This window comes from Argopecten irradians, chromosome 7 (assembly GCF_041381155.1).
Source record: "Argopecten irradians isolate NY chromosome 7, Ai_NY, whole genome shotgun sequence".
In the NCBI taxonomy this organism is placed as follows: domain Eukaryota; kingdom Metazoa; phylum Mollusca; class Bivalvia; order Pectinida; family Pectinidae; genus Argopecten; species Argopecten irradians.
This window is the reverse complement of record NC_091140.1, coordinates 32,824,026-32,838,449: the sequence shown is the minus strand read 5'-3', so window position 1 is coordinate 32,838,449 and position 14,424 is coordinate 32,824,026. Positions and strand designations below refer to the sequence as shown.

At 31.1% G+C, this 14,424-nt stretch overlaps 1 protein-coding gene across 2 annotated transcripts in view; it reads left to right on the top strand.

The window, feature by feature from the left end:
* Positions 1 to 825: 825 nt before the first annotated feature.
* LOC138328187 (inhibitory POU protein-like) overlaps positions 826 to 14,424 on the top strand; it is a 56,164-nt gene continuing 42,565 nt past the window's right edge. The window contains exon 1 of one of the 2 annotated variants that reach the window (XM_069274872.1): positions 826 to 1,138. The gene's annotated coding sequence lies outside the window, so the exon portion shown is untranslated. Of the gene's footprint in view, positions 1,139 to 8,937; positions 9,198 to 14,424 lie in introns of those variants that run through there. The other variant, XM_069274871.1, reaches the window with a different exon arrangement.

Below are 14,424 nucleotides of genomic sequence, written 5' to 3'. Positions count from 1 at the left end.
TTTGTCATTCTGACCCAAAATTTATTTCGTATTATCCGAGTTCTTCGAGTTTTCCGAATTCGAATTATTCGAGTTCTTTAAACAAAGATAAAGAGGGAATTCGGCCGGGACCGTCAAAGCAATTCGTATTAAGCCGGTTTGTCGAATTATCCGAGTTCGTATCAACCAAGTTCCACTGTATAACGATACATTTTATGTTATGGTGATAAAACAAAACCCTGAGTAGTTACCACTTCGCTGTTTATTTAATGTACGTACAGATTTTGTGTTATATCCCCAGAACATAAAAAATTATTTTAATCAATCCGGAAGTATGTGTAATTTCTTGCAAATACATGTATAAAGCATTGCAACTTTTAATCGTTGAACAAATATCAAAACCAAGTTTGGAAATCCTGGAGATTATTAATGTCCGAATCAAATGGAGAAAAGAGGATAAGCGCTAAATCTGTATATCCACAATCAATTTGATACAATTACCATGCTTTACAGAGATCTTAATATGATTCCATATGGGAGAAAATGGCAAAAATAAAAACCTAATCCAATCTGTACACTTTTTTTGTGTAAATGTGATCAACCAATTACCGGTGATGATCTTGTTCTATGCTAACCTAGGTAAGTATCAGACCGCTCTACTTATAAAAAATTAACCATACATCTTTTTTTCTCTATCGAATAGAGCCTTGTTTACAAATCAATTTTTATTTACTGATGTGAAAAGGATCCCAAGCCTTACGCTATTGATTAAAAGGCGACCCAGGGTAACAGGGGCAGTAATTTTTCATGGGCTATGTATACATACCCGATACCATTCAGAATATAAATTTACAATTATAACAATCTGTTTGAATTATATATTTGTTAGTATCATACCCATTGTCGTTTATCCCGGGGTGCCAAAGACGCCATAGTAATATTGCCGATTCGCTCCTGAATAAAAGATGTTGCGCTATTTGAAATATTAAACGCCATTTCTATTGAACTTTTTGTAAGTTTCAGAATACAAATAAAATACTTAAATATCGGAGGTTTAGTGTAGTCTGCTTTCAGGGGAGACAGCATGTATGTTGATTATCTACCGAAGAAAGTGTTAATCTTCATTTAAACGATAACCTGGGATATTTATTGTCAACGCGTAAGTAATTTTGTGTTCATAATCCTACTCTATTTTTTTCCAATAAAAAAAACAATATGATTTTCTCATTGTGGCATTATCTTCAGGCACATGGAAACAAAACATCAGCTATATGAAGTCCATTTTCTATAAAGATCTATAATTTCTACGATGTGAAGTTCTATATAGATTTAGCAATAATTTTTTTCTATGTTTACGAGGATGGCTATGTAGTCAACAATTAGCATCAAAAATGTATTTATATTGTTATCATTGTGAAAACTTCTCATAATGAAGGACTTATTGCTTATTTCGGCATGAAACAAAATTTACAAAACTTTCCAGATACGCAGTATGACACAACACTCATGTAAAAAAAAAAGTTAGAATTTCTATTTTGTGTGCATATACCGGTATATCTTTTGCTTTTAATGAATTGCAATAATAAACCACTACAATTTCTATGTCTTTGTAGAAATTATTTTATATAAGTTGATTTTGTTTTGTTAAAAATAAACGTTTTAATATATGCACAATGAAATACAGCTTACTTGTAGTCATTATGTCTATAAACCGCATATTCAAGTTATTATAATGATTATACATGTGTAAATCTTTAAATCACTATAATATGACATGTCAATCAAAGATAGGAAAAATAATATAGAATAATTTTAGATAAAATTAAATATTTGATCTACTGTTTTTGTGGCAAGTCATCAATGTCATTTATGATTTGAATTATAATTGGTGTTTAGATTTTAAAAGAAAGGCGTGAATTACAATACAGCAGGGATTTATACAGAATATGTTCTCTTATTAGTCGTTAACTTTACATATATTTAGGAATTCTGAAAGATGAAATAGAAGGTGCCACTGAAACGTTATTAAGATTATTTGAACAATCGGAAATGAAATATACCCGACGGCTTTAACATAGTATTATAGTGATCGGAGATACAATTTATATACTATATCAGCCATTAGCCTTTTTACCTGTATGATCACAAATGTAGTTTGTCATCGGAAAAAGTGATTACAGTATGTATGAATATGTGTTCGCGGAAAGTTTCTCTGCATTCCGGTTATTTGCTACAGTAGTAGGTTTTTACAAACATGCAATGGTATTTAATACCGCAGAGAATTTTTTTTGAAATATCCCACAGAAGCTTGTTTACTGTATAGAAATTAACAGATATATGGTTCATTTTGCCTTTATTATCATACAAATACATCTAAATATGCTATCAGGAAAAAAAAGTACTTATTCCATATTTGTATGTTTTTTATAACAAAGATATTTGACTCTTTTCTTTCATTTTCATAAGCACTTCCTTGCTATTAATCTCTTATTATCTTATATATTAACTGTTCGGGAAACATTACAGTAAAACCTGCCTAAACGAACAAAAAAACTTCTCTGTGGGGCGGGGTCCTTAATAGTCAGTTTAAACATAATTTATTTTAAAGACAATTTGTCAATATTTGATCTTTTTTGTCTATAGGCAAGTTTAAATTTGACATATTAGATTTATAAACATGATAACTATTTTCAGCATCCATATATCATTCTCATATTCATTAAAGTTCATTGTTCACTTGATTTCGCTTTGTGTGGATTCGGTGTGGACGTGTATCAAGATTCAAACAATGATGTCTCCATTAATGCTATCTCTGTTGTACAAAAAATCGGATTTGCGTTTTCTTATGAAAGTTCTGGTTATTTGAGGAATACCAGATTTTAGGGCATAAATTTGGAGTTCGAGTTCGCATAGAAAATCACGTGCCCACCCCTATATGGGATTTTGACCCTTCACTGGACTATCGAAATATGCTTTATCCGTGTGAAGATGCTCAGAAATTACAATAAGATATAAAAGAATGCTTATAATATTAGGGGGAAAATGGAAATATGTGTTTTTATTGATTTATTTTAAACAATCCATTATTTTCCTGGCAAGATGAAGGTACCGTGTATATCATATGCCCGTATTTTCATCAAAATCGTAGTCTACAGTGTATATTTTTCCATGTATTGAGAAATGAAATTACAGAAAAATATAACGTGGAATTCACGGTACATTATTAATAGGTAAGTTGATAAATATACCTGTATACAAAATGATTTAATCTAAGGAAATGAAACAATTATACTTCAAACATTTTGGTAAGAAAGGGATATGAAAAAATAGTTTTTCGCATATCAATCATTAATGAATCTTAAGATTCTGTATTGTTTTTGAATCTTGCTGTTAGAATATCTACAAAAAAGCAATATCAATTAACCTTAAGTCTCTTTCACAATGGACATCATTATCCATACGTTTAATTCCAATGGGATTCACAAATTTGTCAAACAAATGGAAGATTCTGTCTATATATACATATTGTATAAATTTATGGGCCGTCACAAGTCAAGAGCCCATTACTTGTGACATGTGGGGTGTGTACCTGCGGATAAATAATTAACCTCAAACTCGAATCAAACTCTATACATTATATTGATTATAATGTTGCACGACTGCTGGTATTCACATGTTTGCTAACGCACCTGTTATTTAGCGTTTTCACAGATTTGCTTAATGTCTACATTTAAGTGTTATTTTCTTCAGAAATCTATAATGAGACGTCATCTGTAATTTCTCGGAACAATAAAAAGAACCCCCTTCCCCCCTCCAAAATCAAGCGATATTGATTAACGTCCTGATAGCGAAATTTTGACAACTGTTGCCCAAGCCTTTTAAGAAACAGGATTTCAAGCGATACAGATTAATGAATATATTTTCAGATTTATATTTTTTCTGATCAGCTGAGGTAAAAAGAAAACTGTTACAGTATAACTTAATCTAATATTTTCATCTTTTCATGGAAAACTATCAAATGAATATTTGGAATACATCATTCGGTATGAATGGTTGCCTTAAACATGTCTAGTGATGGACACAACTTTCATATATTTTTTTTTAAATCATGCGATAAGCTAACAATACTCACTGTTATGGCAAATTGTAGATTTCTGTGAATCTTTCACACACAATTGTTAAGAACGGGTGATCGATATTGACACACGATTTCCATATGTTTTCTTAGTTACTCTTTTTATTTCTTATTGATCCTGTAAACTTGGAGAAACCGATATCATTTGTTGTTAATGATATGTATCTACTGAATGTTTCTTTAGAAAATGTTGTTAGATATGTTTAAGCAATTGATATACATTGTAAATTGTATTGTGACACTCATCGTAAGTGTAACGAATCGAAAAGTTTACAAGTACACCACCATTAAAGCCGATTTCGATTTGCATTATTTCAAAGTTAAATAACAAATAGATATGATTTGAGATGTCTTCACCCAATTCATTTCTTTCATTTATCGGTTTGGACGCATTTTTAATATGAAATTAAACTAATCAAACCAGAATCCTAGAAAAACTTCCACAAACTTCTGGTCTAAAAATAAAATTTGAGAATTTATTTAAGTTAAAGTTTGATATTTACAATTTTCATATAATTTTGTCGTTCATGTATCTGTACTTATGAATTAATGATAATATTAAAGGAAATGTTCCTTTTCATCGATATTTATATATACTGTATTAGATTAATTTTGTAAAGAGAACATTTTTCGACCTCATTATGCTCGAAAGACTGAAAGTAAACCTTATTAGTTGTCCTTAAATACAGTTTCTTATCCTACATATTCATGTTATCAAATGTGACATTATATAAAAAAAGAAAATAATACTTGTAATCAACACCCAAATCAAGAATCGGTAATATATTTTTGATATTGGCTGGAATGTAAGGAACTCGTGGTTTCTCCATCACCATCAGTGATGATATTTCGCGTGCTATGAAATACTACTTATAGTTAGATGGATTATAATTATTCATATAATACCTACGTTTATATCTATATTTTCAAAATGTCTATTCTTCGTATATAAGAAGTGGACATCATTTAAACATGAAATGCCACACAGCAGTTAATGTATGATGAAACCGGACTATCCAATTCATATCATCGAAATGTTTGACAATTAGATTGCCATTTAGCCGCTGAAACTAATCACCTTCGCCACGATATAATACCATCATTCATCATGGATGGAAAGATAATCTAAATAGACTAGAACACCGGACAGGACATATTGCAAAGCATCATCTTTGTCCCTAATACAAAAGCCGTTATTAGTTTAATAGATTTTCGAACATTCTTAATTTACCATCGCTAACGTTTATTAGTTGATTAAAGTTGGGTTCTACTTTGTTGAAGCTATTCTAGCTAACTATCTCTGTTGTCACATAGCGTTAAACGCCAATTAGATAGCACGGTAGATTTTATGAAATAATAATAAGCATTCGTTTCACATCCAAGCGAAGCCAGCTCCAAGGTAATTCACATTTAGAAGTGTTTTGTCGAATACGGTTGGAACTTGTCAAATATTCATGAAACGCCATCGAGATACTGTTACGGAGATCCGCTTCAATGCTTGGGTTGTTATCATAGTTTTTTCCTAACGTCTAAAACTAGATATTTCAAAGTGAATATTTTCAGAAAGCTGATATATAATTCATATACAGAGTGAGTCTATGTAAAAAGCAGAAGTAGCGATAATGTTTGGCATGCATTGTCTTTGTTTGAGTGCTGGAAGGAGATGTCACCTCTATTAGACATCATAGGCATGATATAATAACCAAACCCCAATCAGTCTTATCGTGTGGGATCTCAGTTAGGCAAATCAACAACTGATAATGTATTTTCTTACGGATATTCCGGTTACTATTTTATGCCTTTTACCCGCATATGGTATTTTCTGCCTCAACTTTCCCTTGAGAAAATTGAAACATAAAAACATTTACTGCAGAACTGGGGGAAATTTTGTAATTAGTTCAGTTTTGTAATATAGAAAATTTAATAACTTCGCTAAATTTCTCTAGAAAAAAATATATTATTATGACTCTAGGCGCTTTGGCAAATACCACTGAGAGCCTTATAATATTCTCAATTCCAAACTATTCGTTTTGAAATGATATTTAGAATTGTTTGTCCTAGGCCCGTCGGCTCTAGAATAAAACAGAACCATATCTCAGTGTCACAAAGAAAGACATCGTACTTTCTACTCTTCAATAGGAATGTTGAAAATTAGTTTTAAATCGTTTTGATTTGTTAGTAAGTATCATTCCGGAATGATGTTATTCGATTTTTATATAATGAAATCTTCCTTGTAATAAACAGTTTATTGGCTTACATTTTTTTCTATCATCTTATAACATAAAATGACTTCGCCGTTCGTAACGCTGTCTCTAATTGGCTGAGAAAACCACAATTTTACAGAAAATGATTCCTTCAATTTGAAATTTCAAGGGATTAGATTAAATATTAAGGATTAACATGAATATTTTTATTTATTTGTAGAGCTGTATAGTGCTAAACTCTCTCATCATAAAGCGGTTTAGTTAGATTACGCTCTGAGTTGTTTGTTCTATAGCCATAACATACTCAAATTAACCTTAAATAACATGTTTTGTTGTTTTGTTTCAAAACGTGATTTTGATGAATAGGAATAATTATTTCTCGTTACAATTTCATATTCCGTGTACTATATATTTATAAAGCGTTCCTATAATTTTTTATATATCTACATTTATATGTGACTAAATAAGAAAACAAATCATATATCTAACTAATACCAATGAAATAAATAAATGGCACTCCTTATAAAGTATTCATAACAAAACAAAAAAGACCATAATTACAATATCAAATATAATTTAAAAAATAATAAATTGCTATTAAATCAAGATATGAATTTTGTAATTGTAAAACAATATTATTGTCATAAATTATTGTTTTACACTAAAAAAACATGTTATTTATACTATTTATCATTAGTTTCACTGTTGCTTATGCTATTTTTATTACATGTATATAACTATCTGCTATGACATATTATTATATTGGGCAGTCTAGTTTTGTCCTTTTTATATATCAAGTTGATAGATTAAAACTGGTGACGTTCGCGTTCAAAGATACAATAAAGGCACCATTATTGAGTTTCCAATTGTAGGTGAATAATGTTTTGACTTCCTATTGTCTGAAATATTGATCATCAAGCAGCTCATATCATTGTTATGATAGTTACGAATATATTTATACTTTAATCTAATCTTTTGTATGTATTTCGATGAGATAAAAAAATGAAAACTATTGTTCGGTTGGAAAGTAGTAATCGGACAAGGTAGACTCCGATTCCTTATCCCATCAACCCTGTATAGTGTAGAAAGCTACATACATGTAATGTACCACTAAATACAACACTTTCACATAAATAAGTATATTTCAGTTTGTATCGAAATTAACGTTGAACGATATATCACTATGATGTATTCAAGCATATTTTATCGTATTTTTAATATGCCGATAGATTGGACACACTTCACTAGAGAATATTTGTGTCAACAAATACCAACTTGACTCAAAATAAAGATACAAAAAAATATGTTTCGTGTGTCAAAACATGACGTGATTCGGAAATAAAACTGCTATAACCGAGCACTTTCTTTCCTATCGGACGACACAAACACACAATTAATATTACCTTGACTGTATCAAAGGTAATGATTCCCTTGATAACAATGGGAAAATCTGAGATTGTCAATTACTAGACAATAAATATCAATTATGTGATTCTCATGAGATAAAGTCTAAAAGGTAAAAGAAAAACCGTGTAAATAAGAGCTAGAAAATAGCAAATGAGATGCTTATCTTTGATTTTTTAAACAATGTATTTTTTAAAGACATAAAGAATTAAAGAAAATACCATATGGAACCTTTGTGGTCGGTTCTTTTCCACAATGCAATTTAAAATATGTTAATTGTTTCTGGCTCATCATGCGTGCCTGTATCATGAAGAAAGTCGTTAATTATCAATTAGCTAGTTTATAATTGATTTAATTTCAGCAGGCAGTGCGTCTTTTTATGACGATTTCAAAAACTGTGTGTTTGAATATTTGCAAAAATAGACATATGTACAAATGGTTTAATACTTTTTTAGACTAATTACTGTATGGCACCCTTTAGTTTCAAAGAAAAGTCTTAGCGAGGTTTATTTTTAAATTTTGATACTGATCAAACATTCTATAATTAATGTGATCGTTAACACTAATGAAGTGTTTAAATTTTGTCATAAATTGACATGGTTTTTTGGTTAATTATTAACGCTTAATAAGACAATAACTTATCATAAATCAGTTAAAAATGATTACCATCACTTTGATTTTTATATTTCTTTTAATTTTGAAATATGTTAGAATAGCTATTTCCTTAAACTCTAGTAGCATATCAGACAAAGACGAGGTATCTTGATATGTATTCATTTTTAAACAAAACAATCTACATACATAAATAACAAAATCACAAGACATGTACAGTGTCAGTAGCTCCAGAGTTAGATTGTTTTTGTTTGTTTTTTTTTTATAAATAAAAGAACGCCTGATGCATTGAATAAGGTTTTGTTTGAAGCATGCATATTCGGGTGATTCCTTGATTTCATTTCTTATTGAAGATATGATGATTTTATATCTGTATCACAGACGAGGATACAGCTATATCACTTTCGGTTGTAATGAAAATATGGTGTCAGTCAACACGTAGAAGGCTCCTTTGGGATCATGCGACGTAACACTAGATATGTTTCAAACCATTTTATAACAGATCAAATGTTTGAATGTACGGGTTTTTTTTAGTGTACATGTACTTGGAAGATTTTTTCCTCGAGGAAAATCATATTAGGTTTTAATTGTGCTTGACGGTTAAACAATTTATAAACTAATACTACTTATTTACAAAATACCCTTTATACGCCTCATGTAAATATGTGTTGAAATCGAAATTAATACTACGTCGTGAAGCGAGCTGAAATAATATATCACAGTCGAATATGAGAATATTACTTGCGTCAAAAATTAATTTACGGCAAATTTGGCAGGTGCCTGCACACTTACCCGGAAATCGCTATGAATATTTTACTTGACGGTGTGAAGTTGGTATCAACTATATTAGCCGAATTATTTTTGTGAGTATCACTATAAATTAATTATATAAACTAATTAATTCTTGTCATCAACCGGAGGCATGTGAGCGAAACATCACGAAAACTTCATCGTATTATTAATGTTCAATAATGTTTTTGGTGTAGTATTTGTAGAGGATCATTGGTATTATAAGTGGCAATATCTTAATTAATCGCTTGCTTCTATCAAATATTGCTATATATATTGTTGTTTTTTTCTTTACCTATCACAAATAATTGACAGAAACAATTCATGTTGTGAATGGTTTGGCATTTAATAGCCCGAGATACTTTAGCCTTGACACCAGACTTAGACATTATGACAGATAGATGTCTGGTGTAGGAAATATATCTGTCATCATGTCTAAGTCTACTGTCAGGGCCAGAGTATATCGGGCTAGGCATTAAGTGCTAATAAAATACTAAAACTCAAAATTTTGTTTTGCTTTGCTTGTTTGTTTGTTTGTTTTTTTCTCTTATATTTTGTTTTTAAATAATGATAATATCGACGTCATTCATGAAATTCAAATAATTTTGAGATCAGGAACTGCGAAGTTATGTACTCGTAAACACGTTCTTATAGGCAAGGTTGTCGCGAAATTAAGTATTCACGAAATATAATTGATTAACAGCAATTAATGTTGTATTTTTACTTACGCAACACGATTATACCGCAGCCTCCCATAACATAAGGCATTTGTTTAAGTTCAAATGAAATTTTATTCAAAAAATCGTAATATTACATAACACTTAGTGTCCTCACACAGGAGGAGATTCATTAAACACCCAACCATATATACTTTTTTCACTTAACCCTATATACTTATATATTATTTTAACATATTAATAATAAATTTTATATAATCGTTTACACATCTATAGATACATTATACCTCCCAACTACAGAAGGATTCCGAACAAAATATATGGCTGATGAGATGTGCCTCACCTAACATATTGCTTTCGTCCTCCCATAGTGAGAGGTAACTAGACTTCAAGAAAAAAAACCCGATAATTTCATTGCAACACAAATGGCATTCACACTCGAAACATACCGGTATTGCATATAGGGGAGAACGTCTGGACGTTCAGGCTTATCAGGCAAACTTGTTTCATACTTGTTATCAAAAACCTTTTGGCCATGGATATCAAATATTCCATTCCAAATCGATGTAGAATTGTTCGAACTGTGAAGGAGAGGTAAGATTCATTAAGACAACACTACAATGTAGGCGTTGATAAATTAAATCTTTTAAAAAGTGTCAGAAACAAGCTATAATCATATTGAGAGGAATCAGTTTATTAAAGGCAAGGCTAATTTCACTCTATTTGTAATGTTCTTACAGGAAAAGATCAGTTCAAGAAAGAGTATTGAAAGTTAATGAATTCATACAGTTTTCTTTCTTTCTTTCTTTCTTTATTTATTTATTTATTTATTTATTTTATATCTTTATTTAATTCTAATTTTGTTGTGGGGGCTTAGTCAGTGCTTATTTCTTAACAGTACCATTAATCTTAAGTATTTTATATTCAGTTTGAAGACGTCAATTCGAACTTAAACATTTAAATTCATTTCAACTCTCATGTCATATACGCATAAATAACTTTAGAGTTTAATAATGACTATCTAACTAACAAGTACAAAGTCTATAAAGCAACACCATACTATCACCAGGCAAACCCGTTATAAAATAATTATATAGGGTTACAAGACAATAACATGTTTACTATACTGTAATAAAGTTTTAAAACCTATAGAAATAATTACAGTATATAAACTCCGTATAGGTGTACGACAAACCAATCTTTTATCATGTACGAAAGTGACCCAAGCCTTCCAATTCATACCATTTGCGGGTATGACAGATTGTTTGGGAATTGAGAACGTCGATGCCTCTCAAATTGCCATTATTATTGCTAAAACACTCTCTTTGGAGTATGATTTGATTACTCGGCCGACACGAGCTGGTCGCGTGCCTCTTTTAAGATTAACAATCTTAAATAGATTTGCGGTGTTGTTTCTTTCATTTAATGTTAGAGAGAACATGATAATTTAGTGTTTAGGCCGGCGGGCGTTTACACCTGTTATTAGGGACCGGGTTTAACAACCCAAGGAGTGTGATTCTGTAGAGTGTAGCGTCTTTGATACTGGACAAACGGAACAGACACTTTGTGGATACCAGCGGCATCGTACAAAGCGAAAATGGCTTGTTCATTTCAAGCGAGGAATTATAGAGGCAAAGAGAGTAAATCGGAGGAGACTTTCCCGTGTAAAGTGACAAAGGAAAGTCGATGTTCATGATCAAATTAATAAATCGTGAATAGGTTTAATTGCATCTGTGTCTTTAGGTTTTTTTTATTATTATTATTCGTTTAAACTTTGGCATTAACTTGGAGTTAAAGTTATGTTCAATTTCGTTTTTCTCCAAAAATCCACCGACAAGTCATTAAGAACATTTAACTAGTTCATTCCAAATTTAGTCACTTAACTTTTGATGAAACGGTCAACTAAGGATGTTTAACTGACTAACCATTTGACGAATCAAATGCTTCTTTTACAAAGTTCTCTGTTTTGTAGCTCAATGAATTTTCACTTCACTTTGAAATTATAGTTTTGTCTATATCCATTGGGATTCTTTTATGCATTTTTTTTTCTTTTGTATCCATTCGAGCTCATTCAATTCAATAAGTTCGCATCATGCTTGCCGAACGGAAAAAATACATTGACAGTGTAAATCTTAACTCTTAAATCATATACATGTAAAGAGAATTTCCTTCTCCATTTCAACTGGAATTGGAATACCAGGGGAAACGTTTGGATAATGTTCTTTATTGAACGAAAATAAAAGTAAAATAGTGAATATAACAATAATTAGCTACAGTAGAAATGTTACGGTAAAATGAATATTTAAAGAACTGATGTAACGAGACACGTATAGTTGTATCCATCATAAATGCACAATAGTATCTAACTGACAAAACAATTATGTGAATTGTGAATCATGATGGCAACTTTTGTCGCAGTTCACCAGTTGGTCAGCGTTAAAACCATGAAACAATGGATAAATGAGAGGAGCCATTTGGTGAGTAGGTTAGTCCTTGTATTGTCTCGCGAGAGGGAACTCAGGATTTACCTGTAGCGAACAGGTAGATTACAGCACTCAAGAATAGTATATCCTTTATTGGGAGTTAATAGAGAGGGATAGACGTGTTATCCCTTGCGACCTCAGCCAATTACAGTTAGATATATTACAGTATCGCTGACCAATTGTCCGTTATCCGGGAGATAACGGAACCAAGCAGACGACACAGGAGGGACGGGGAGAGTGATTACCCTTATCTGTTCATCAGTCCGTACCAGGGTGGAACAAAGCCACGCGAGGCTCCTACCCAGTTACACAATAAAGGTAGAACTCCCATCTGGCACCTGCGGTCAACAGTAGCCATTTTCAGTGTGCACCGAACTGTGGCGTGTTTATGAGCCTCACTGTCATTTGCAGCACGAGAGGTATTGATCTTATTGTAATGATGAATCGTACACGGGTAGATTTTCCCGGATCAGTAACAATTACAGCTTGTATCGGATTTAGACTACTTGTTGTCCGGAAGCGGAGTGTAAGGAACTAGATATCCGATTGCTTTACGTGTGGAAATCCTACTAGATAGTTATAAAGTGTATTCAATTTCAATCGACAAATATAGACAGGCACAATAATGTTACAAACACAAGCATCAAGTATAATAAGATCATACAACTCAAACAACATTATATGCAAATAGAAGTATATTTGTTAAAATATGTAAACAAAATACAACAGTTTTAAGCTTTGGATAAAATTCATTTAATCAGATATCTAACGAAGATAATGAAGCTGGAAAAAAATAGATTTAATTATTTTACTTTTACTAATCTTCAAAGTAAAGACATTATTCTTAGATTTAAAATACAATACAAGAATTAATAATCGCCACTGATTAATCCATTTTTTCGGAAACACGAGCACATAATTCTGCTGATGATATAACAATTAGAATATACCTACAAACGTTGTGCCCCTTTAGAACAAGGACCTTATATGGCATTATTTCATTATCCTTATCTTCATTAGCAATTTATGTAAATATGAATGTCATCGGGAATGTATAATACAAATACAAAATATTTTTTTATTTAGGAACAGGTTAAATGTAAGTTATACAAATTATGTTCAAATCAACTGCATCATAAACAAAGCAAATAAACCATTTTATTGTAATGTATAATTCACTGACAGCAATACACAGTTAATCGATCATGTAACATGTAACGAAACATATTGTTGGTAGCAAAACAACGTTCATCACTGAGTATTATACAATATAACGGGTAAATTGATATTTTGCCGGACATTGTGGTTTTGGTATACATTGTAAATATACCATATATACTCTTAAAACCATATCATATAAAGATAAAAAATCTTCAATATTTTTTACCCACAAAATTGTCCAGCCTTATGATACCAAAGAAGGCATCGCTATATACTAGTATAAAGAATATGATAACAAGCGTGAGTAATATTTTATTAATATTCAAATGATAAGTTTGAGATCTTCTCAATATGTGGAAATGCATTGCACATCGTATTTTTTTCAAAAGATGTGAAAGAATTTACTTCAGCGTTGATATTTCAGCGTGTTCGCTACAGCATTATGATACTCTAAAACTAATTTTTCATTCCGTCAAAAAATTGCTGACCACTTTTAAAGTTGAATTGCTATGAAATGCATTAAAATAACAAAAAAAGCCAGGCCATGTATTCCAAATTAATAAGAGATGCAAGGTTATCAATCATACTGCCAATATTGAACATATTAATCAAGTATTTAAAAATATATGTGAAAATATCAATATTTTTTTTAAAATATTAGTTGTCTATGCAAATACGTAGAGAACATTATCAAACATCAAACGTCTGGTTACATCAAATATGTATATAAATTTGAAATTCATAAACAAGATATACTCATAAAGTTTTCAAATTACAAGACACCTTCAATTTGATTTTTATATCTTTATCTACTTTTAAACTCGGATCATAGTCACCGACTGGTTTACTCTCCTCACATTCTTTCCACCTCTGAGTCGTGTGTTTGTGGCCTTTGTTGGTATTTCGCATGATGCTGTTTTGTATTATTAAAACAAAAACTGCGCGGTTTTAGTTACAGTGGCAATCATTTCTTTGAAACA